At 43.9% G+C, this 24,466-nt stretch overlaps 1 protein-coding gene across 1 annotated transcript in view; it reads left to right on the top strand.

The window, feature by feature from the left end:
- The window catches only part of KYAT3 (kynurenine aminotransferase 3), a 341,165-nt gene that overhangs the window by 68,891 nt on the left and 247,808 nt on the right, over nt 1-24,466 (top strand). The gene's annotated exons all lie outside the window — the stretch shown is intronic.

Here is a 24,466-nt window from a genome sequence, read left to right as displayed (position 1 = left end):
TATAAAACTGATGGACTATACAGAAATGGCAAAACTGACTGCTAAAATAAGAGGACAAAATGATGGTATTTTCACAGAAAAATTGAGGCCATCTGTGGATTGCCTATTGAACTATCATTCTTATATGAAGTCACGTGCAGGATTTGAGATATGAACAATGGAAGAATGTAGAGAATGGACTTTGGGGGCTTAGAATATAAAGGTAGATGTGTTTTAATGAAGCATTGAGGGGGGAGAAAACATCAAGGAAGGAGGGATGGGAAGTCTAGAAGCAAATGTGTAACAAACAAAAAAGATATATATGGTTGGACAGATCCCGACACTTAGGCTCCAATATTTTGGCCACCTCGTGAGAAGAGAAGACTCCCTGGAAAAGACCCTGATGCTGGGAAAGATGGAGGGCACAAGGAGAAGGGGACGGCAGAGGACGAGATGGTTGGACAGTGTTCTCGAAGCTACCAACATGAGTCTGACCAAACTGCGGGAGGCAGTGGAAGACAGAAGTGTCTGGCGTGCTCTGGTCCATGGAGTCACAAAGAGTCGGACACGACTAAATGACTAAACAACAACAATAATTTGGAAGATTTAATAAAAATGATTATTTTTTAAAAAAATCTCAAAGTCATTCTCTCTCTCTCCTGTCCCATACATTATTACTCATTAAACTCCATCATATTTTTGGGCACAGTCACAATTCTTTAGGGGAATGAACAGGTCCCCTAGAGGGCTATTGCAGGGCTCCATGAACCATAAATGCACGACTGCAAACAGGGGGACTGGTGTGCTGAGGTGTTACCTGCCCAAAGGTGAAGAAGAAGGTGTGTTTATATGATTTGGGCTGTTTAAGGATGGAAACCAATCATATTCTATCTTTGCATGCTCTCCTTGGCATTGCCCCTCATTTCGGTGCTTCATAAACACATACACTCAATGTGCCTATTTTAGTGTGAATTTATTTTAATAAACACACACAGGGGAGCTAGAGAGAAGCATTTCCCACTTCCCAACCCAAGTATTGCACCAATTCCTTTTTGGGTTGTATCCAGTGCTCATTCTACTCAAAGCAGACCCATTGAAGTTAACAGACATAGCTAACAGACACAGGTTCATTAATTTCAAGGGGTTGCTCCCTGGAAAAGACCCTGATGTTGGGAAGATTGAGCGCACAAGGAGAAGGGGACAACAGAGGACGAGATGTTCTCAAAGTTACCAACATTAGTTTGACCAAATTGCAGGAGGCAGTGGAAGACAGGAGTGCCTGGCGTGCTCTGCTCCATGGGGTCACAAAGAGTCGGACATGACTAAACGACTAAACAACAATAACATAGGAAGCACTGAAGCTTCCGTTCCACTTTAGATCCACTAGTTTCTGCACACAATCCAAGACCCCTCTCTGTCGTCCATCCAAGCACACAAGAAACATTATCTAGGGCTGCCATACGCCCATGTTTTTGAGGGAGGGTTGTCTTTAAAAAAGCTCAAAAACTTTGGGGATTTCCTAAAAAAGCTCAACAACTTAGGGGGTAACCTGGTTTTTACTTTCTGAAACATGGAAACCCTACCTTATCGGAGTTCAGAAATACATTGCAGCCAGGTAAAAAAACATCCAGAGCAGGACCAGTGAGGAGAGAGTCTCATTTGGTCACTGGACCGGAGGCTCCCCAGTCATCTTTTCATTCTGACTGGTGAGGTATTCTGTGAAACTCAAAAGGGTGTTATTTTTACCTAAGCTGCAGTACAGCCTATCACCAACATTTAATAAGAAATGCCTCCAGACAACCAGACAGTGGACCTCTCTCATTTGGTAGAATGTGCTTTTCTTCATTTTTAGGCCATCCATGTGTCACAAAGAGAGGCACGAGTCTAGTTAGTAAAGTACATTGTCGGCTAGCAATCTTAGTCCTGCACTACTGCAAACTGCTCAAAGGCAGCATTTTAACTATTTTGGATCTTCACTGGGACAACATTATCCAAGGTGTACTGCATTTTTTTTTATAAGGCAGAATGGCTAAACCCACAGAAATTTGCAGCCATCAAGCTATCCTCAATCATTAACAAATGAGTAATTCCATATCAAGTGATCAAACTTTTTTACCTCACGTCGTCCAATTTTCTTAGTATTTTGTGCACTTGTTGAATGATCAAGACTAAGCTTAAATCTAAATTTTCAATTTTTTTATCTCATCCCAAATTCTAACAAGAATTCTTTCAAAGCGTTAATGCTATCATGCAATATCAGGCTATCACTTTGGTTTTGGAACACATTTTTAAAAGAAAAGCCTGACTAGCTTTTCAGATAACTTTTAATTGAATAACTTTCTAAAGGAATGCCTGAAGTAACTGATATTACAGTTTCAAGTGTTGTTTATTCTGTTATATTTTATTCCAAGAAGACCCAATTATCTAGGGTTGCCATACATCCAGAATTTCCTTTCTGAACTGTGGCAACACTAAATAAAACCCAATAAGGCAGACATGTATGTACAATTCTAAGGCAGACATCTATGTACAATTTTTTTAAAAAAATGTGATCCCATTGAGATCCCAAGGTGAAATCTTGAAGATAGCTCTTTGAAATATTAAATAATCACTACATTGGGAGGGGAGAAATATCGTATCAATTGTTATTGTCAGCCATCTTCCGATGCGCCCCTAGTGGCCCCCAAATTCCTCCTCTCAAATGAGGTTCACCACCACTTGAGGTTCTAAAGGCAGACCGGCCAGTGCAGTTTCCTCGATTTGATTTGCATTTGGGGAGGTGCATCAAAATGTCTCCTGGTCATGTAAATAGAAATAGAAATATGGTCTCTGCTTTAGGAAACAGCACCTGCCCTATTGTCTGACCTATCTGATATGTGCTATATTGTTAGAGGGTACTTTCTCCCGAAACAGAAGAAACCCAAATAGTCATCATTTACACCCTTGTGTTTATCAGCAATTCCAGCAAGTATATCTCCCAGCTTTATTTGCAAACAAAGTCGTTAATTAATGTTTCGGCAACCACAAGCCACTCGTCTGTGGTGTAACTTTTAGATGTTTTATAATTATATTCCATGGAGACCATTTATTGCATTCTTAGATTTTCTTTCCTGCTCTCAGTTAAAATGAGAAAAAGCAACCAATCCTGCTAAAGTGGAACTGGCTTTATTTTTATGGTGTGTGGGTTTTGTTTTGGTTTTCATTTTTTTTAAAAAAAACATTTATAGGTTCCTTTCCATACCTATTTAGCTATTCCTCCTAATACAGTGGTACCTCGGTTTTCAAACATCTCCGTTGATGAACGGTTTGGAACTCGAACGCTGTAAACCCAAAAGTAAATACTTCGGGTTCTGAACACTTTTCGGAAGTCGAACATGCCACGCGGCTTCCGTATTGAGTTTTCCATATTGATATTCCATATTGAGGCTTCCGTTTTGAGTTTTCGGTTTTCCAATGTTTTGGAACTCGAATGGTCTTCAGAACGGATTACGTTCAAAGACCAAGGTACCACTATATCACTTTTCTTGTATTACCTTTTAATTAAGCAGCACCAGCGCCAGATTTAGGGTGGTGTGGGTAGTTCTACCCCACAGGGCACTGAGCCGAGGGGGCAAATGATCAACATCATCATCCTGTATTTATACAGGGACCTACTGAGAAGGTCCATTTTAAAAGCAACTGTACCCAAAGGAATTATGGCGAAAACAAGAAATATTTAGTGGGGGGTCAATTCTTGTCCTCACTCAGGGAGCCATATTACCAATGTCTACCCCTGGTAAAAGGTAAAGGGACCCCTGACCATTAGGTCTAGTCGTGACCGACTCTGGGGTTGCGGCACTCATCTTGCTTTATTGGCCGAGGGAGCCAGCGTACAGCTTCCGGGTCATGTGGGCAGCATGACTAAGCCGCTTCTGGCGAACCAGAGCAGCGCACGGAAACGCCGTTTACCTTCCTGCCGGAGCGGTACCTATTTATCTACTTGCACTTCGACGTGCTTTCAAATTGCTATGTTGGCAGGAGGAGGGACCGAGCAACGGGCGCTCACCCCATCACGGGGATTCGAACCACAGACCTTCTGATCGGCGAGCCCTGGGCTCTGTGGTTTAACCCACAGCGCAACCCGTGTCCCGCCCCCCTGGTAGCAGACTTCTAATTTATAATCTTTTGCTTCATATTTAACATGTTTTCTGTTCTCCCACCCCCCTCATTTTTAGGGAGTGGGTGTTTTTTATGTGTATATTTGGCTGAGAGGCTTCTCTTTCCATTTCAAAACAACACATTTTTACAGTTCTGTAATCTATCTATGAGCAAATCCACAGAAGAAAAATAGGTAAGAGATGGGGGCAGGGAGTGAGGAAATGGGAAAGGAAATAATGTGTAAATACATCCCTGTGTTCAACATTAGTAGACTTGTGGATTTCTTCCTCTTGGTTTGGGGGAGGGAAAAAAGTGGAACGGAGAAGAGAAAAAAATCCCCAAAGCCTGAATATCCTTCATCTACTTTTGTAGATTTTTGTTGACTAATTGAGATCAATCCCAGTCGTAAATTGCCTAGATATCTTACTGCTTTAATTAAGCTACCAGAGGGAGCTATTTATCAATTAACACTTGTTACAAATTATTAGTAATTATATGGACTTTGCCTACATGGGTCAGCCTTTGATAGCAGTGGATTCAAATGCTTATTGTGCTATTTATATTACTTATTTAAAAAAAATCTTGTGCCCACCCAATTATTCACCATCAAAAAAGAAAAGTGGAAGATTTCTTGCTGAAGGATTTCAACTAGTCTATGGGGGGGGAACTGAACTCATATATAACCTGTCTTGAACATCTAAGGAAGAAAAGTCCGTTGAATTGATGGTATGAAATCTTCAACTGTTACAAGCTAGGTTGGTTTAGTTCCGTTCTGTATAACAAACATCTTAAAAGAAATTAGGTAAAAGTTGATTATGTATTCAAACATTAAAAGCTACCTATTGCAGTCTGTAGTTCATTCTGTGATAATTTTAATTGGTTTAATTGAGATGCACAAGTCTGATTAATGTTTAATACCATTATATATATATATTTAAAAGGAGAGTCAAGTAGTTCGACATTTCTTCAATTATTTTAGATCTTTCTAGACTTCAAAGGAGTGTTACATTAGACAGCGAGATACTGGATGAACTGATTAAAGAATAAAGAGTCCTCATTATAATCTAAGAGTACAAAATTGGTTTGTGTAGCCTTTGGAAGTTGAAATTAAGAGCTGTTGAGCTAAATCTCAAGCTACAGTAATTAATCCAATTTATACTTGGTCTTGCTTACCTGGCTGAGATTAGTAATAGAAAATGACCCAGTGAGTTTAACTGAACATCTTAACTCTGCCTTGTAGATAGAGAAGTCAGGCCCAGAAAGCAGGACTTGGGTTTCCTCGGGCAATTGCCAGGGCTAACACTTGCTCTCAGTGGGCTCCTTGCTTCCTCCTTCCCCCCCCCCCCCATGCTAGGGGTCCAAATAGTGCTTGCCCCCACCATCTAAATTTTCCATTGTGCCCCTGATGTAGCATCACTTTTGGAAATTGTGGGACATTTGCATGGTTCACTGTGCTGATCAGAGCACCAGATGCCAGGATTTTTACAAAGAGCAATGGATTGGAAACACTATACAGTAGTACCTTGGTTCTCAAACTTAATCTGTTCCAGAAGACCGTTCCTAAACCAAAGCATTCCAAAACCAAGGCACACTTTCCCATAGAAAGTAATGCAAAACGGATTAATCCGTTCCAGACTTTTAAAAACAACCCCTAAAGCAGCAATTTAACATGAATTTTAGAGATCATTGATCCACAAAATGAAAGCAATAATCAATGTACTGTACTATAAAATAAATAAGACAGTATTGCAGATGATAAAAATTAAAATTATTTTTTTTTTCTTGCCTGCACTGATGATAGTCATTGTTTGGATTTTTATCCATTTCCACAGTCACACAATCAATCAGTAGCTGAACTGGGTTCCACACAGTCACAAAAACAAATTAACTGAAAAAGCCTAAAAAATGCAAAATAAATTTCAAAAACAAAAAGCGCCAAGCTTAATCCATTCCAGAAGTCTGTTTGACTTCCGAAATGTTCAAAAACCAAGGTGCATGCATCTGTTCAAAAACCAAGGCGCATTCTGTTTGGTGCATGCATCCCGGAAACAATAGCCAGCAGCCACATCGGACGTTTGGCTTCCGAAAAACGTTCAAAAACTGGAACACACACTTCCAGGTTTTCGATGTTTGGGAACCAAGGCGTTTGAGCACCAAGGTACCACTGTACTTGTTGCTGTGACCTCCATTGTAAGACGTGACCCACCAGAGGGCACTTTGCAACCGCCACCCCCGAACCTGAGAACCCCCACAAATCTGTGAGAACACAATTTCTGTTCTCATCCTGAAGCAAAGTTCTTCAGTGAGAACACAATTTCTGTTCTCATCCTGAAGCAAAGTTCTTAACCCAAGGTACCATTTCTAGGTTAGCGGAGTCTGTAACCTGAAGCGTATGTAACCTGAAGCGTCTGTAACCCGAGGTACCACTGTATGTGTTTCATCAGGCATTGTCTGTATAGCCGTTCCCACTTCTTTGCCACATTGGAGAGAATACATCTCCTTAAACATTCATTTAATCCAGAGGTTTTCAACCTTTCTGGGACCACGGCTCCCTCGACCAACTTCTTTCTGTGGCACCTCTGTGAGGCTCAGGAGTCCAGTTATGTCACCCCTTTCCTGCAGAGCTGGCATAATCTCGCTCCCTTGTGGAGTGTTACCTCAGCCTTCTATCCTCTCCCCTCTCACTGGGAGTCCTCTGGGCAGCCCCTGGTCTCTGAGCTGCCCCTAGCCCCACCCCAATAAAGTGGTGTCTCCTCCCACTGACCCACAGGGGCCTGCGAAGCACCCTGGCCAGCTCCAGAGGCACCATTCGCATGGGGAACCTGTAGCCAGGGCTGCTGCAACCAACAGATGTGCAAGCCTTTGGGAGGCAGAGACGCGAGAGGGCATCAGAGGAGGGAGGGAAGGAAAGGGGACAGAGGCCAGTGTTGCCTGCGGCACCCCTGACCACCATTCAAGGCACCCCAGGGTGCCACAGCACACTGGTTGAAAACGACTGATCTAATTGATTAATCAGCTAAATGCTGCAGCCCTAATAACATGGGTGTTGTGGCGAAAAATATTCAGAGCCGTGAGAGGAGGTTGAGGAAGCTGCTAACTAATTCACTGTGTTGCATAACTGAGCATTGCACCTCTGTCGCGAACTGAACCCAAGTTCCGCTGTGACAAATCAAAGTACTTGCGCATTGTGGAATCTCTTTGATAGCAGCAACTAATGAGGATATTGAGAGTATCTCACACTCATAGCATAGCGTCATAGCAACCGCACACACAAACCAACAGGGAGGGGCAAGCCTTCCTTTCGCTTGAAATTTGCGCAACCTCCCATTTTGCTACTAGGGCCAGAGGTAAAATTTAGTAGTTGGACGTGGAGGAGAATCAACAGCAGGAAGAACTTGCTCCAACCATTACCATAAGTTGAAATTACAAGGAGACCACTTTAAGCAGTCATGGCTTCCCCCAAAGAATTCTGGGAGTTGAGAGGTCTTAGTAAAGGTAAAGGGACCCCTGACCATTAGGTCCAGTCGTAACCGACTCTGGGGCTGCGGCGCTCATCTCACTTTATTGGCCGAGGGAGCCGGCATACAGCTTCTGGGTCATGTGGCCAGCATAACTAAGCCACTTCTGGCAAACCAGAGCAGTGCACGGAAACACCGTTTACCTTCCCGCCAGAGCGGTACCTATTAACTACTTGCACTTTGACGTGCTTTCGAACTGCTAGGTTGGCAGGAGCAGGGACCGAGCAGTGGGAGCTCACCCCATCGCAGGGATTCAAACCGCTGACCTTCTGATCAGCAAGTCCTAGGCTCTGTGGTTTAACCCACAGCACCACCTGCGTCCCAATGCCACCTGCATCCGAAGCCCCTATTCCCATCACAGAGGGACAATTTCCAGAGTGGCTTAACAATCAATCCCTCTTCACAGGAAACCCTGGGATCCAGAGCTCTGTGAGAAGACAATATGCCAACAACACATTATATATATATATAATGATGAAAAAACAAATCTCTTTATTTTTAAACATGTCTTGGAACTTTTTGGAGCCCATTAGTACAATATTAGGAGAAGTGCAAAATCTGATGGATAATTATATTTGTATCTGCGTTGTATCATTTAGTTTATTTTATTTCAGCCATTTATATACCTCTGAACGCCGTAGTGCCTAAGCAATGTATAGTAAGCTCACGAAAGATATACCGTATTTTTTGCTGTATAAGACTCCCTTTTCCCCTCCTAAAAAGTAAGGGGAAATGTGTGTGCGTCTTATGGAGCGAATGCAGGCTGTGCAGCTATCCCAGAAGCCAGAACAGCAAGAGGGATTGCTGCTTTCGCTGAGCAGTGATCCCTCTTGCTCTTCTGGCTTCTGAGATTCAGAATATTTTTTTTCTTCTTTTCCTCCTCCAAAAACTAGGTGTGTCTTGTGGTCTGGTGCGTTTTATAGAGCGAAAAATACGGTAATAAAGATAGAAGCATTACATTAGAAAACTTACTCATTTGTCCAGGAGATGTAACTAAGGACAAGAGGAGCTTCATCACTTAAAGGAGAAGGCACTGGGGCTGCCTTGACAACAGGAGGTATCTGACTAGCAGTGGTGTAACATGGGGCACCCGATTGCCCCGGGTGCAAAATTTGTTTGTGGCCCAAAATGTCAACACCCATTGCTGCCGTCGCTGGGCTCTGTTGAAAACAGCATCTCCGTGCAAACCAGGAAGTGACTTCTCCAGACAACAGAACAATTCTCTTTTTCTTAGCTCTGTGGCTGTGATCTCCTGGGTGACACAGACGCCTTAGGCAGTTGTATATGCATGTGCACTCTTTCCGTTCCCCTCCCTCCCACCCTGCCTCCATGCAGCCCTGGGAGTTGGCAACCCACGCTATGCTACTGCTGACTAGTCCAACATCACAGGGGCAGAACTCTCCTCTGTCAAGCTCTTTGGTCCCTCCCCTGGATCCTGCTCTCCACTTCCTAAGCCACTGGACCGCCTCACCGGATTCAGGCACTGCTCGGGATCCCGATTCCATCTCCCACATCCCGCTATGATCCTCCCCAGGATCGATCAGCTCCAACTCCCTTGTGCTCCTCCAGTCCTGCTCTGGATCTGACCATCCCCTCCATGGCATCTCCACAGGGCTGGTGACACAGACCCGTAGCAGGAAGTCTAGAGACTTCTGTCTGTCCTCCTTTCTCCGCAAGTAACACAGTGCTGCTAGCAGCAGCCTTTCAGTTGAAATAAGCAGCTACCTCTTCTCTCGTCTCCGTGGTGTGTGCTTGCCTGAACTCCACTACCTTAGTAGACTGAAACTGACAAAACTCTGAGTATCACATATCTCTCTCAGTCATCTTGAACAGATCTTGTTAGTGCAGATTAGAACTTGTTAAAGATTAATTCTTAAAGCATACTCAAGCTTTCTTTTCCAACAAAGGAAACATCAATTATAGGCTCACACATAAACTTTGCCCCTTCCTTGAATACTTGCTGCCCTTTATAAATCTTAGATTTCTTCCCCTTGAGTGTGTTCAAAGGAGAGATTTCATTGCCTCCAGGGGTTGTTAAACTGATTGCAATACCACGTATTTAGAGCAGTTCAGTGGGAATTAGGCTGGTTCAGCGCTGTCAGACCTAGAATATAGCTGTCAAATAGCATTACAAGTAAAACACCCTTGATGAGAAATAATGACCAAACGTCAATCTGTTATTCACTGGCGGCACTATAGGCTTGGCCGGCCAATGAAAAATGCAATATTTCTGCCCATTATGGCAGCCATGCTTTTTAAAGATGGTGTGGCTCAGATTGCATCATTGCTTCTATTCAGCTTGTGGGGTTGTTTTTTAGGCGTTATATAACACAATCCGAAGCTCACTGTCAAGAAGAAGAAGAAGAAGAAGAAGAAGAAGAAGAAGAAGAAGAAGAAGAGGAAGAAAGACTTTAAGCTGCCGTTCTATGGCCCATTTATCTTTAAGGAAAAATAAAACCAGGGAAGAAAATTCAGAAATAGGAAGCACACATTTAGCAGGATGCTTTCTAGCTGAATAGATGTCAGCTCAGAAACTGGCAACATTACCGCAGAGTCCACTTCCTTCTGATGTTTTTCGTTCAAGGCATTGCATCTGAGCATAAAAAACCAAGGTTGCAATCCTATGCGGTCTTACTTCCGATTTCCACTGAACTCAGCAGGACCCGCTTTTGATTAAACACACAAAGGATCAGTCACCAATGACTTTTCAAAAGGCCACCGGACGCTCTAAATATGCAAGCCGTGCATTACATTAATCTATCTTTGAACATCCACATGCTAATATTAACGAATATCAGCGAATAGATGAGCATATTTGAGCAAAGTAAACTACAAATGCGTACTATTCTTTCTATTAGCATTGATCACAGATGTTCTAAACGACTCCACAGACCCATTCGCTGGCACAAGAGGAGAATCAAAGTCACTTGAGGAAAAGAAGGCTCCTTCGTTATGCAGGGATCCTGCAATGAGAGTTGCCTACTGAGACACGCAAAACATCCCCAAAAATAAGTGGAACAAGGCAGCTCCTATTCCTGGCAACTGAATCATATATATAAATACGATATACGTATTTACCCATGAGCCAACGTTGTCTCGGGAGTAAATGAATCATTTACAAATACTCAGGAAGATTAGCAAAAAAGACGTGGGGATAGCAGTCTGATTGTCATTGTACCCACTAGGGATTCCTGTTGACTACCATGAAAGCCAGTGGCACGTATCGGAAGCCAAATGGGATTTGGTGCATTTAAAACCACATTAATTGGATGATACGGGAACAGGGAATGAATGAATATATATAGAGAGAGAGGGGGGGGGAGATGAAATATGCTCAGAAAGATAGATGCAAAACAAAGTTCAGCTTTTGTAAGAAATCAATCCTTTCATGTGGCAACTCTTACACTGGGGAAACCTAGCCTGAAGGGTGGGGTATAAATATATTATTATTATTATTATTATTATTATTATTATTATTATTACTGCTACTACTACTACTTTGGAACTCGCTGCCTATTGACATCAGGCAGGCACCTTCACTATACTTTTTTAGCGCCTACTGAAAACATTTTCGTTCAGACAAGTCTATGCAGATACGTGGAATGTTAACGTGTTTTTAAAGATGTTCTTAGATTCTTTTAATGTATCAAACGGTCCGACTCATTTTCTTTTTGTATGAACAAGTAAAAAGGAGGTTTCCCGGCCCGCTCACAGGTCCTTATAATATCAGTGGAAACAGTTGGTCCTGGAGAACATTAACCACTTTCAATTTCAATTTTAAACTAAGGATTGTCATTTGTTCAGTTTTAATTTTAAGTTATTTGAATTAATTTTGGGATGCATTTTAATCGATTGCTTGTTTTTATGCATATTGTATTACTTATATGATGTTGGCCGCTCTGAGCCCGGCTCCAGCTGGGGAGGGCAGGGTACAAATAAAAAAATATTTATTATTTTTTATTATTTAACTTTTTGCTGATAATTTTACCATTTTATTTCTTTTTGTTTAACAGGTTTGTTCTTTTTAAAAGGTTTGTTTTTTTTAATAAAAAAAATCAAGTGAGATATGCATTAGTTGAAATAAATAGAAATAAATGAAATCTCAGGGGCTACTAATCCTGGCGGCTCTGAATTGCCTCCAGGATCAAAGAGGGAGTGCTGCGACTGGATAGCTCAGTTGGTTAGAGCATAGTGCTGATAACACCAAGGTTGCAGGTTCGATCCCCATATGGCACAGCTGCATATTCCTGCATTGCAGAGTCCCTTCCAAGTCCACGATTCTATGATTCTATGAATAGTAGTTAGTGGGAAACATGGGCTCTAGGAGAAGGCTATTGCCCTGGTATGCACTCCAGCTGGCCTCCACAGGAAACACGATCCTAGATTAGATGAACATTTGATGTGATTCAGCGGGACTTCTTATCGTAGGAAGCTGGTAGCACAGCCCTAACTAGGGTGGAATCTAAAGGTAAAGGACCATGAGGTCCAGTCGTGACCGACTCTGGGGTTGCTGCGCTCATCTTGTTTTATTGGCTGAGGTAGCCGGCGTACAGCTTCCGGGTCATGTGGCCAGCATGACTAAGCCGCTTCTGGCGAACCAGAGCAGAGCACAGAAACACCTTTTACCTTCCTGCCGGAGCGGTACCTATTTAACTGCTAGGTTGGCAGGAGCAGGGACTGAGCAACAGGAGCTCACCCCATCGCGGGGATTCGAACCGCCAACCTTCTGATTGGCAAGTCCTAGGCTCTGTGGTTTAACTCACAGCGCCACCTGCGTCCCTAGGGTGGAATCTACACACATATTAAAAAACATTCTGAAAATGCTTTTTTTTAGCGTTTTTTAAAAATGCATTGAATTTTCCATAAGGCTCACTTTCGCCATTTAGCATCGCATTGTATATTGCACCTAAAACACACTTTAAACGTTTTATTTGCAGCTGAATAGCTGAGTCCCTAGGACAGTTGACAGGTTAACTCAGAAATCATGTGTAAATGAAGAAGCAGGATTTATCTTCCAATGAGCAGTAAGCAAAGTAACCTTTGTGAAATTTAGGAGGGAAGAGAGAATTTTGGCTGTTTCCAGTGTACCTTATATTCAGAGGTCCTCTGCTTGAGCTGAAAGCCTATATCTCGGGTGGCCAATATGGTGTCCTCTCGATGATGCTGGTCAGAGATGATGGGAGTTGTAGTCTAGCAGCATCTGGAGGGCCCCACACTTCCCATCCCTGACCTATGAATGCCTCCTGAACTTGCTTACTTAGTTTGTTTACTTTACCCAGTAAAAGCCATTGGCAGGGAGTCATTGATAACTAAACCGCTGGTCAGTGGATGCCATTGACAACCAAGCTGTGTGAAACCACTTTGCTTGCACCTCCCTGCTGTTAAGTATAGCCATTTCATTCACTGAAATTGTAAATGTTTAAATTTGATTGGTTGGTAGCTGAATTCCAAAGTTCTCTAGCCATGTGATTGGCTAACATTGGTCACGTGGGAGGTATCTAGTGACTGAGAGACTCCGTTTTTGTCAGACAACATGGCGGTGTTTTAGAATCCACTGTGAACACTGCTACGTTGAATAGAGTGTTGGAGTGCTTCTTCTCTGCTTGAAGAAAGAGAGTAAAGATGCAGGAGAAGGTAAAAGTGGAAATCTCTCCTAGGAGCTGCAAGGCATGGCCTAACTGAGATACAGAAGGCTCTGGAAAAAGAGGGGAACACAGTTGTTTGGAAGTTAGAAGAAGAGACTTTAAACCCAAGCATGTGACTGTAAATATTATGTTTTAATTCACCTATAAGTTTCTGCAAGTTAAGTTTTGGAATGTTAAATTCTGGAGATTGATTTAATTTCCAAAGAAGAGTGTCAGTCATATATACGGTTTGAGCTTCTTTGATGCGTTTTCGCTATTCTTACTTCAACACCCATCATGGGGGGTTTCATTTATTGGCTGCACACTAGCTCTGCACCCAAAGTGATAAAATTGCACGCCAACTTTAAAATTCCAGGGTTCATCGCTCAATTCCCCTCTGCCTACAAAGAGACTGTGTGCACTTCATCAGCTAGGTCGTTCTTTTTTCTCAATTTGGATGGAAGCTGCTTTGGGTGGGGCAAGTATTAAAATGTAGTACTTCGTAAGAAATGACAGGATAGATACGGATCATGGCTAGCAGTTGTATGCTGGATGCAGAATACACAGAAGCCAGAGAAAAAAATTCACATTTCCTTCAAAGGAAGGAGTATGGCAGTTTGGCAATAATGCAGGCAGCTTAAATAACAAAGTACTATAAGAACACAGAAAGCTGCCATATACCAAATCAAACCCCTAGTCCATCAGCTCTCTTCTAGCAATACCTGGAGAAAGTGGGATTTCAACCTGGGACTTTCTGCATGCAAGACGTATGTTCTAGCACTAAGCCACAACCCTTCCCCGACTGCTTAGTTAGCAAAATAACTCAGCTGACAACTCAGCTACATTGGCAAAGGAAAAAAACATTTTATATGTGTTGTATTTGCAGTATAACACTGTGACACCAGATGGCGCTGTGGAGTTCCGTTTTTTGCCTACCTGATTTCTCATACAAAGTTTAAAAGGTAAAGGGACCCCTGACCATTAGGTCTAGTAGTGACCGACTCTGGGGTTGCAGCGCTCATCTCGCTTTATTGGCCGAGGGATACATGGCATACAGCTTCCGGGTCATGTGGCCAGCATGACTAAGCCGCTTCTGGTGAAACAGAGCAGTGCAGGGAAATGCCATTTACCTTCCCGCTGGAGTGGTACCTATTTATCTACTTGCACTTTGACGTGCTTTCGAACTGCTAGGTTGGCAGGAGCTGGGACCGAGCAACTGGAGCTCAACCCGTCGCGGGGATTCGAACCGCCAACCTTCTGATCAGCAAGTCCTAGGCTCTGTGGTTTAACCCACAGCGCCACCCGCGTCCCCATACAATGTTTACAACACGTTTAACTGGAACGCTTATTCGATGTGTCTAGATCCAGCCTGAATCTTGCATTTAATGAAGCAAACTCTACTTTGCTTTAACATTCATTGTTAATGGCTAGGGTACTGCAAAGGATATTCCCTTTTGGGTTAAATCGTAAAAATGAGACTTAAGTTTTTGTTTCTATTGTGTGTGGTTCCCCCCGCCCCTTAATTTTCTTTGGCGTGTATCAGATCTTCCTGTGTGGGATGCTTACCATGCAGACACGTAACAATGCTGTAGGCGGTTTTTTTATTTTATTTCATTTAGGTTTGGTGCATTTATTTCAGAAAGAGGTTTCAGATTAAGCACGGGGGTGGGAAGGAGGGAGAGAGAGAGAGTTCGGCCACTGAATAATATGAATAATTTCACACTGCTAGGAAAGTAACGTTGAGATGCGGTATATATCCGAAAATCAATCCTCTGCCGGAGGCGAGACTTTGTCCTTTCATTTTAAAGGATGCTGGAGGTAGAAAGACATCCAGAATCGTTTTGTGAAATTGCGTCCAATCCACCAAGCGCTGTTGTGGTAAGAGGCCCATTCGGTTCAATGCCGGCTGTTGCACAGTTCTGGCTGACAGGCCGCTCTGAAATGAATTTGGGATGCTCGGCTGTACAGGGCTTCAAAATATGGCCCTCACAATTTCCGCTTTGTGAGCGTAACCCTGTACATGCCTGCTCAGGAGTAAGACCCACAGAGTTCGAAGTGAATCCCTCCCAGGTAAGTGTTTGCGGCCTATCTCCATTAATGCAGCCATGATACATGACTAACATCTTGATTTTATTTTATTTTTGCAAAATGCTAAATTATCTTCGTGGGCGTTTTGAACAGGTGACGCCTAACTTGTTTCAGAAAACTCTTTCCCTATATTTATACCTGCTTGGCTTCCGCCTTCGAAATGTTTTCACAAGCGTTCTCTCGGCTGAAGCTTCCCTCTTGGTGAATTTTTAAGTCGGTAAATAAAAGAGCGCATCACTTTTCAGTCGTGACACAGCTTTGCTGAGCTAAAATATAAAGCCAGTTTCTTAATTGAACCAAAGGGGGATTGTTGTTGTTTTTTAATGGGGCTTTGCTGCCCTCTGCCGATCAGTTTGAGAAAAACATTTCGAGAGTGGATCTTTGACTAACTTAGGCCACATCCGCAAGGTTCATTCAGAGTACATAGCACATAGCTGACTTCCAAAGAATCTTGGGAAGCGTAATTTGCTGGGAAATGTAGTCTGTGAGGGTAAACCACAGTTCCCAGCATTCTGTGTGTGAAGCAAAGGCTGTTAAAGTGGTTTAAATGTGACCTGGGGCAACTTCTCTTAGGTATTGGTAGGAAGGTGCAAGGTCTCTTGGGTGCAACATAAGACGTATGTAAAAAGGATAGATTTGCAGAGCTTTGGTTTGGTTGTATTACGCAAGTCAGTAAGGAAGAGCACGTTCTGTCTTCTCCCCTATTCCTATCCATGGATCTGGCCAATTCAATAATATATGATATTACTCCTCTTTAAGATTCATCCCTCCCATAACTGTAGCAGAACCCCCACCAAGTGTCCCTATTTTCCAGGGACAGTCTCATATTTACAGAAGCCAGCCCAGTTTCTGATTTCATCCTGAAATGCCCCACTTTTCCTTAGGACGTCCCTCTTTTCATCGGAAAAATGTTGGAGGTAGGAGATTCCTAATTTTCACAGGAGAAAGGTTGGAGTTATCTGACCCCCTGAGCCAAATAGATAAGTTAACTGTACAACCTAGAAACCATCTGAAGGCAGGACGTTTTTTAAATGTGTAAGGCAAGGCAAGTAATTTGCCCCCCCTAACCCGTGGATTTGCGTCCCCTAACCCTAACCCCCAGATGTTGTGCCAGGTGCGGCCGGCCCCCCCTGCACCCCCCACGCTACGCCACTGGAAGTAGCCCAGAGTGGCTGGGGCAACCCAATCAAATGGGCGGGGTATAAGTAGTAAAATTTTGATTATGGAATGGGACGTCCCAACTTTCACTGGAGAAATGTTGGAGGCTATGCTGTAGTGGGGTTCATTTTATTCTGTGTTTAAAAGTATACCCAGCCTTCTATTTTTATTGTACCAGCCTCATGCGTAATTTTGTTGCTGTTAGCCCAATGATGTAAGGTGCTTTTCTTGCTTAAAACAATATATAATTAAAAGGTAGTAAGCAGATGTGGGGTGGGGAGAGAGGTCTCTCCCTGAGACCCCGGAGTGCTTTTGGCCATCTGGAATCGGCAACTGGAATCAATTTGTCCCTGATCGCAAGGCAGCTTCACATGTTTGTTAAGCCTACCCCATTAATATGTGAGAGCACCTCCACAACACTTGAAAATATAACACAATCCACAATGCAACCTATTGGATACATCTCTAAAGTTTGGCAGGTCTTTCACCACAGAGAAGTGACTAAATGGCTGACCTGTTACATCTGGTTTGTGGAAGACTCCTGGGTGGTTTGAAAATAGCCACATGCTCCCCAATTCGACTTATACTATGCACTTAGCAGTTGAATTGTTACTATTTTGTACCACAAACATTGAAGTGCCAAGTAAGAAGAAGAAGAGTTTGGATTTGATATCGCGCTTTATCACTACCCGAAGGAGCCTCAAAGCGGCTAACCATCTCCTTTCCCTTCCTCCCCCACAACAAACACTCTGTGAGGTGAGTGGGGCTGAGAGACTTCAAAGAAGTGTGACTGGACCAAGGTCACCCAGCAGCTGAATGTGGAGGAGCGGAGACGCGAACCCGGTTCACAACATTACGAGTCCACTGCTCTTAACCACTACACCACACTGGCTCTCAAAGACTATTGTTAGCGGAGGAGACTGTGTCAGGCTTGAAGTTTAGTCCCTTGTCGGATTGCCCTGGATAAGAATTAATTGCAAATAAATAAATAAATATGGAAGTTGCTTTATCCCTCTTTGTAGGCCTTCACTGTACCAGAAAGGGGAACCAGACAGATAAAAGTTTCTGCAGGCAAATAACTTTTGTGGATTTCACCTCCTCTATGAATGTCGGTGACGAACACAGTGACATCCAGTGTCACTTGAGAAGACTTCCACTCAGGCAGCAAGCCTTCTCCTTCCGTTCCTCCTGAAGCCCACAACTGCTTCAGGTGGTCCCTCAGCCCCCCAGAGCAAATTCTGGGTGGAACACAGGTGCCCCAGGGGGAGGAGAGGAAGAGGAAGTCCACTGGTGGACAGAGACCCAGTTCTTATCACCACCACCCCTTAAAAACTATGTGAAAAAACTATAAAGGAAGCCAGGAGCAAACCCATCCCTCGCCTGCAAAGCTGCATCTTCACCTTCTAATGAAATTTATGGCGATGAAGGCTGCTCCACACATCAGGTGTACTCGTAAAATCTTCTCCGCCTGTAAACCTGATATGTGACGGCTTGCCAGAAACCTAGCATTGGGTACACCTTTCCAATGTTTTTACATTCCGTGGGAAATGGGTTGGGGGTGTAACATATTGAGCAGAACCGAGACTTGCTTCGGGTGTCGCATTTTACCTATACAGTGGTACCTCAGGTTAAGACCTTAATTCATTCCGGAGGTCCGTTCTTAACCTGAAACTGTTCTTAATCTGAAGCACCACTTTTGCTAATGGGGCCTCCTGCTGCCACTGCGCCACCGGAGCACAATTTCTGTTCTCATCCTGAAGCAAAGTTCTTAACCCAAGGTACTATTTCTGGGTTAGCGGAGTCCGTAACCTGAAGCTTCTGTAACCTGAAGTGTATGTAACCCAAGGTACCACTGTACAGTGGTACCTCAGGTTAAGAAATTAATTCATTCCGGAGGTCCGTTCTTAACCTGAAACTGTTCTTAACCTGAAGCACCACTTTAGCTAATGGGGCCTCCTGTGGCTGCCGTGCCGCCGGAGCACGATTTCTGTTCTCATCCTGAAGCAAAGTTCTTAACCCAAGGTACTATTTCTGGGTTAGCAGAGTCTGTAACCTGAAGCATCTGTAACCTGAAGCGTATGTAACCCGAGGTACCACTGTACAGATACTGTAATGGTGCGTGTTAAAAAAAACAACACATGCATACCTGGCAGCTAGTATGGTCTCTGGCAAAAGGGGACATCTTTGCCATTCAAGAAGACACAGTCCTGTCAGGAAAGGCCATGCATGAAATGGTGCTGAGCTGAAGGACGGACACAGCCTTCAAGATTCCAGTTGGCATCTGCCCCAATAAATTGGTTCAGAAATTTCAATCTTAAACACAGAACCAATTCTTGATGCTTCCTTCCTTGCCTGCCTGCCTGCCTGCCTTACTTTTGTGCGTCCTCAAGACTTTTTTTCAGCTGGAATTTGCTGGCACCTCTCAGGTGGGCACCATTGCCATTCTAAGAGAACAAGGGAGATGTTGATGGTGAGTTCTGGACTGGTACCTCTTTTTCTAGGAAAAATAGCACCGTGCGTCCTGAATCTTACAGAAAACAACCCAGATCCCAAGCTCTTCCTAAACTATGCTTAATAGCTACAGATCCTCAAAAAGCAAACTAAAAAGAAGTTCTGCAAATTGGATTAAAGTACATTTGTTTACTACAAGAAATAGAAAAACCTGGAGCGACACATGATACAACTAATGAGCCGCTTCTATTGAAACTGAAATCCTATTAACGCTAATCTAGAATTATTTAATCAGGCAACTGTTCTTTATGCACCTCCCTCGGGCAAGAAATAAAAATAATTTTCGTTATGCATGGGAAATGATTATTAACCTAGCTGGCACGTTGTTTGCACTCGCAGCCGGCAAGAAGAGCCAAGTGGATGGGAAGGGAGCAGACTTCCACTTGCAAAAGGAGCACTTAAAGGAACGTCTACCATTACCAGTCAACCTGTGCGCCACATTCGGCCAGGGGTGCCCTGTAACAGGGCATTCTCAGGAGCAGCACCTCACTTCTAGAAGGCTCTCCCTGTTGACATCCTGTTTGTCCCCACATTGAAACCAAGGCTGAAGAGCAAGAATCCTGGTGGCTAAGTATTGGAAAGGGAATCAGTTACCCACTAGGGGAGTGTGGCTATGTAAGCTTTCAGAATATTTAGAATTAGCCAAATTAACAGATATAAGAAGGCAATAACCAAAAAGTGAAGTGAAAAAGCAATGGGAGTGTCTAAATGAATACCTTAAAAGCCAAGGTTCGAGGACAGAAATCTGGCTGAGTCTGGAATAACCTTGTGAAGTGAAAGGATAAGATGCTAGGATAGAGATGATAAGGAAAACAGGAAGATACAGGTGCTGTGGGATTGGTGGAAGTCAATGTTTGTTTTTCTTTTTAGTGTTTATATTATTAACTTGTAAGAGATGGGTTTTCTTTTTTGTATGTTGGTTTTTGTGTTTTGCTATTTTTTCGATATTTTTTGTGTTGTTGTTGTTGTGTGGAAAATACTAATAAAATTTATTTAAAAAAACAAAAAACCAAGGCTGAAGTGTGTCCTGGATACTAACTGGATCTGGTTTTGGCTGAGCGGAACTCAGTATCTGTTGCTGTTGAATTTATTGTGATTTTACAGCTTTATATTTGTTTGGTCTGTGTTGTTAGGAACATAAGAAGATCCCTGCTGGATGAGGCCAATGGCCCATCTTGTCCAACGTCCTGCTCTCACAGTGGCCAACCAGATACAGTGGTGCCTCGCAAGACGAAAAGAATCCGTTCCGCAAGTCTTTTCGTCTTGCGGTTTTTTCGTCTTGCAAAGCAAGCCCATTGACGGATTAGCGCTATTAGCGCTATTGACATTTTAAGGGCTAAAACGGCTTTTTAAGGCTTAAGGGATTAGCGGTTTTGCTGCTAAAATGCTTTTAGCAGCTTAGCGATTCAGAAAAAGGGGTTTTGGAGCGGAAAACCCCCCGAAAATTTTCGTCAATTTTCGTCTTGCGAAGCAAGCCCATAGGGAAATTCGTCTTGCGAAGCGCCTCTGCAAACGGAAAACCCTTTCGTCTTGCGGGTTTTCCGTCTTGCGAGGCATTCGTCTTGCGGGGCACCACTGTACCTGTGAGAAACTCTCAAGCAGGATTCAAGCACAAGAACCCTGCTGTGGTTTCCAGCAACTGCTATTCAGAAGCATTGTTGCCCCCAACTGTGGATGTTAGTAGCCATCAATAGCCCTCTCCTCCATGAACCTGTCTGACCTGTGCTCCTGATTGACGGAAGGGCAGCATACAGTTGTACCTTGGAAGTCAAACACGTTGCCAGTTTTGGCTCTCGCAAACCCGGAAGTGACTGTTCCGGTTTGCGAACTATTTTTGGAAGCCGAAGTTCCGACGGGGCTTCCAATTGGCTGCAGGAGCTTCCTGCAACCAATTAGAAGCTGCGCTTTGGTTTCCAAACTTTTTGGAAGTTGGACGGACTTCTGGAACGGATTCCATTCGACTTCCAAGGCACAACTGTATAAAAATAATAAAACAATTTTCCTCTGTTTAAAAAAAGAAAACATTCACAGCTACTCCTTCTTATACAAGCAGAATATCTAAAGCAGGGGTGCCCAAACTTTTTTCAAAGAGGACCAGATTTGTGAAGTGAACATGTGTGAGGGCCAACCAAAATTGTTGAGCTCTTTTTAGGATTTTTAGTTGCTGAGCTTTTTTTAGGATTTTACCCCCAGGACATATACTGCCATGGGGGCCTGATTAAATTGACCGGCGGACCGGATTAGGCCCCCAAAACAGACTTTGGACATGCCTGATCTATTGGAATGGTTGCTTGGAGGAAGAAAAAACCAGATGATGATGATGAAGAGATGCAACGTGAGCAGAAGATACCACCTTCCTATCTGGAACCAATCCCCTTTTGAGAACAAACCTTTGGTTAAAGCTGCAGCAGAGATCCACAGAAGACAGATTAGATAGCCAGCTCCATTTGCACAATGTATATATTCAGAGCACTTCAGTGGGGAGCAAATAGGGGGTCCCCGAGGCAATTATGGGAAACTTGCTGCCCAAATTGCTTAACTTGAATACTAAAGACAGTCCCACGCGGAGGGAGAAAAGCAACAAAATACCTTTGAGGCGGCAGGATGAAAGACATAACTTGGGGGCCATTAAAGCATCTTGCACAGGCTACAGGCAGAGTCCTAGATTCTGGAAGCCAATTTTCTACCGAGGCAAAGAACTGGTACCTCCCCAAGTATATTCTGCCTACTTTCATATAAAGGCAAGTGCAAGAGTATTTAAATAAAGCTTCATATATTTCACCGGGGGGGAAATATAAGGCTACTCAAAAGAAAATAAAAAAGCAACCTTTTCTCTCTTTTTGTGAGAAATGAATAGCTTCTGAAACAGCAATGCACTTATTTTATCACCATTTTAGTAAAGCTCTAATGTGATGAAATGGTTATAGGGTATTTATGTTTCTGTTGGGAAAATCTGCCACTGATGAACAGTATTGCTTGCGTACATAGCCTGGCTGAATTCATGTATCCAGCAATAGGAGGCTGCATGTGCCGTTTCAGATGCTGGATTAAGGAGATGTGAAGTTGGCAGCATCGGTTTTGACACTGAACTCAGTGAGACTTCCTTCACACAAGGAGCACCCCCCCCCCATGAACATGAGGTGCATTAAATCAAAAGTTCAGGCAAAGAAGACATTCCATCGTGCAGCTCTTCTGCTGGGTAAAAGGTAAAGGTACCCCTGCCCATACAGGCCAGTCTTGACAGACTCTAGGGTTGTGCGCCCATCTCTCTCAAGAGGCCGGGGGCCAGCGCTGTCCGGAGACACTTCCGGGTCACGTGGCCAGCGTGACAAAGCCGCATCTGGTGAGCCAGCGCAGCACACGGAAACGCCGTTTACCTTCCCGCTAGTAAGCGGTCCCTATTTATCTACTTGCACCCGGGAGTGCTTTCGAACTGCTAGGTTGGCAGGCGCTGGGACCGAACGACGGGAGCGCACCCCGCCGCGGGGATTCGAACCGCCGACCTTTCGATCGGCAAGTCCTAGGCACTGAGGCTTTTACCCACAGCGCCACCCGCGTCCCTCTTCTGCTGGGTACCTTATTCAAATAGTTATTTTATTAATCTTAAGCAAACCCTTTTTAAAGTGCAATTCTTCTTAGTCGAACTGCTGCCAAGCCCAACTTTTAAACGCACTTCATTTAGAAACCTGGTCTCTGAAACAGGAATTTATGCTTTGCAATCGTGACAGCATTCCCAACCAACATCCATCCGGTATGGAAAGGACTTAGCTGGAGAATACAAATAGGAAGCATTGGATAATTACGTCTTGGGGATTGCATCCTTCTCTGAGCTTCATCATTTAAACTGACACGGAGGCTCGCGATTGGTCATTCCCAACACCCCGCAGGGGCTGTCTGGAATTACAGATCAGGGACCTTATTGTCGTACCCCAGCTGCTGCACAAAGCCGCTCGAAGAAAGGAGATTTACGAGCATTTCAGCAGCACTGAACCAGGGCTAGAGAAGCTGTACAACTGGGAGTACGGTGACTCTAAATCTACAGGCATTATGCAAAAAGAAAACGCAGACTTCAGTGCCAAGGGAGTCCCTGTAGGAGCAAGAGGACATTTTTGCAAAATCTCTAAAGAATAAATTTAACAGTTATTAGAGAACAACACCCTGTTATTGCAGTTGCTGAACTTTACATCACAAGGGAAGATGCAAGGGATTTTCAGGAAGACATCTGTCATTTAAGAGTGACAATGACCTCAGCACAGACAGGCAATCAAAAAACCCCTAGGGCTGAAAACGTATTAACCCCTTCGTGGAAGCTAGGACAAAAACTCCAGCGCACAAAGGCTTCCTAAAGTTCCCGGTGTAACACACCGCATCAAGGCGCACAGCATCGCAATGTCAAGAAGGAATGGTAATTTAAATGAAACCCAGCATCGACATCTGGGTTGGTATTGCAACTCATTTCCAATTTCTGCTTTTAACCAGTTTGGGTATGGCAAATTTCTGTTAACTACGGAAGTTAGCCTGATATATTTATAAGCTCTATTCCACAGTATTATTACGATAAGACAGAAGAGGAACACTTGTGGCTTCTAGCTATGGCCAGACATCAACTCCTGTGGTAGGAAGCTGAGTTATGTTGGGCCACGGGTCCATCATTGTCTTCACTTGGGTTGAGAACTGTGTGGCCCTCCACCATCTCTGATAAATGTTCCCCATTCCTGGTCTACTCCGACTCTCCAAAATTTCAGACAGCACTGTCCTCCAGTCCCACGAGATGCCGGGAATCAGAACTGAAGTCGTCTCCTTCTTCTGAGCTACAATGCTTCCCCAAAGACAATGCTGGCTGGGACAAATGATCATTACCCAAAGATATTCTGGAGAGCCCAGAGTTCATACCTCTGTGGTAAGGACCAACAAACAAGCTAGGTAAAGGTAAAGGTACCCCTGCCCGTACGGGCCAGTCTTGACAGACTCTAGGGTTGTGCGCCCATCTCACTCAAAGAGGCCGGGGGCCAGCGCTGTCCGAAGACACTTCCGGGTCACGTGGCCAGCGTGACATCGCTGCTCTGGCAAGCCAGAGCCGCACACGGAAACGCCGTTTACCTTCCCGCTAGTAAGCGGTCCCTATTTATCTACTTGCACCCGAGAGTGCTTTCAAACTGCTAGGTTGGCAGGCGCTGGGACCGAACAACAGGAGCGCACCCCACCACGGGGATTCGAACCGCCGACCTTTCGATCAGCAAGTCCTAGGCGCTGAGGCTTTAACCTTTAAAACTAGTGGAGACAAACAGGTTAGCACAAGGTAAAATAGTGCCCATACACCAAGCAGTGAACCTAATTCCGCCTGTGGGGTCTTTCACTTTAATAGGGAGGTGGGAGAATTCAAGGGTCTGGGGGAAACTGTTAGGTTTTGACCAAGGGAAGACTGGTTTTTCATAAGGTAAGTGCGTAGTC

This window comes from Podarcis tiliguerta (genome assembly GCF_965153285.1).
Source record: "Podarcis tiliguerta genome assembly, chromosome: 6".
NCBI lineage: Eukaryota > Metazoa > Chordata > Lepidosauria > Squamata > Lacertidae > Podarcis > Podarcis tiliguerta.
Note: the sequence above shows the minus strand (reverse complement) of the source record. Positions and strands in the feature narration are given on the sequence as shown.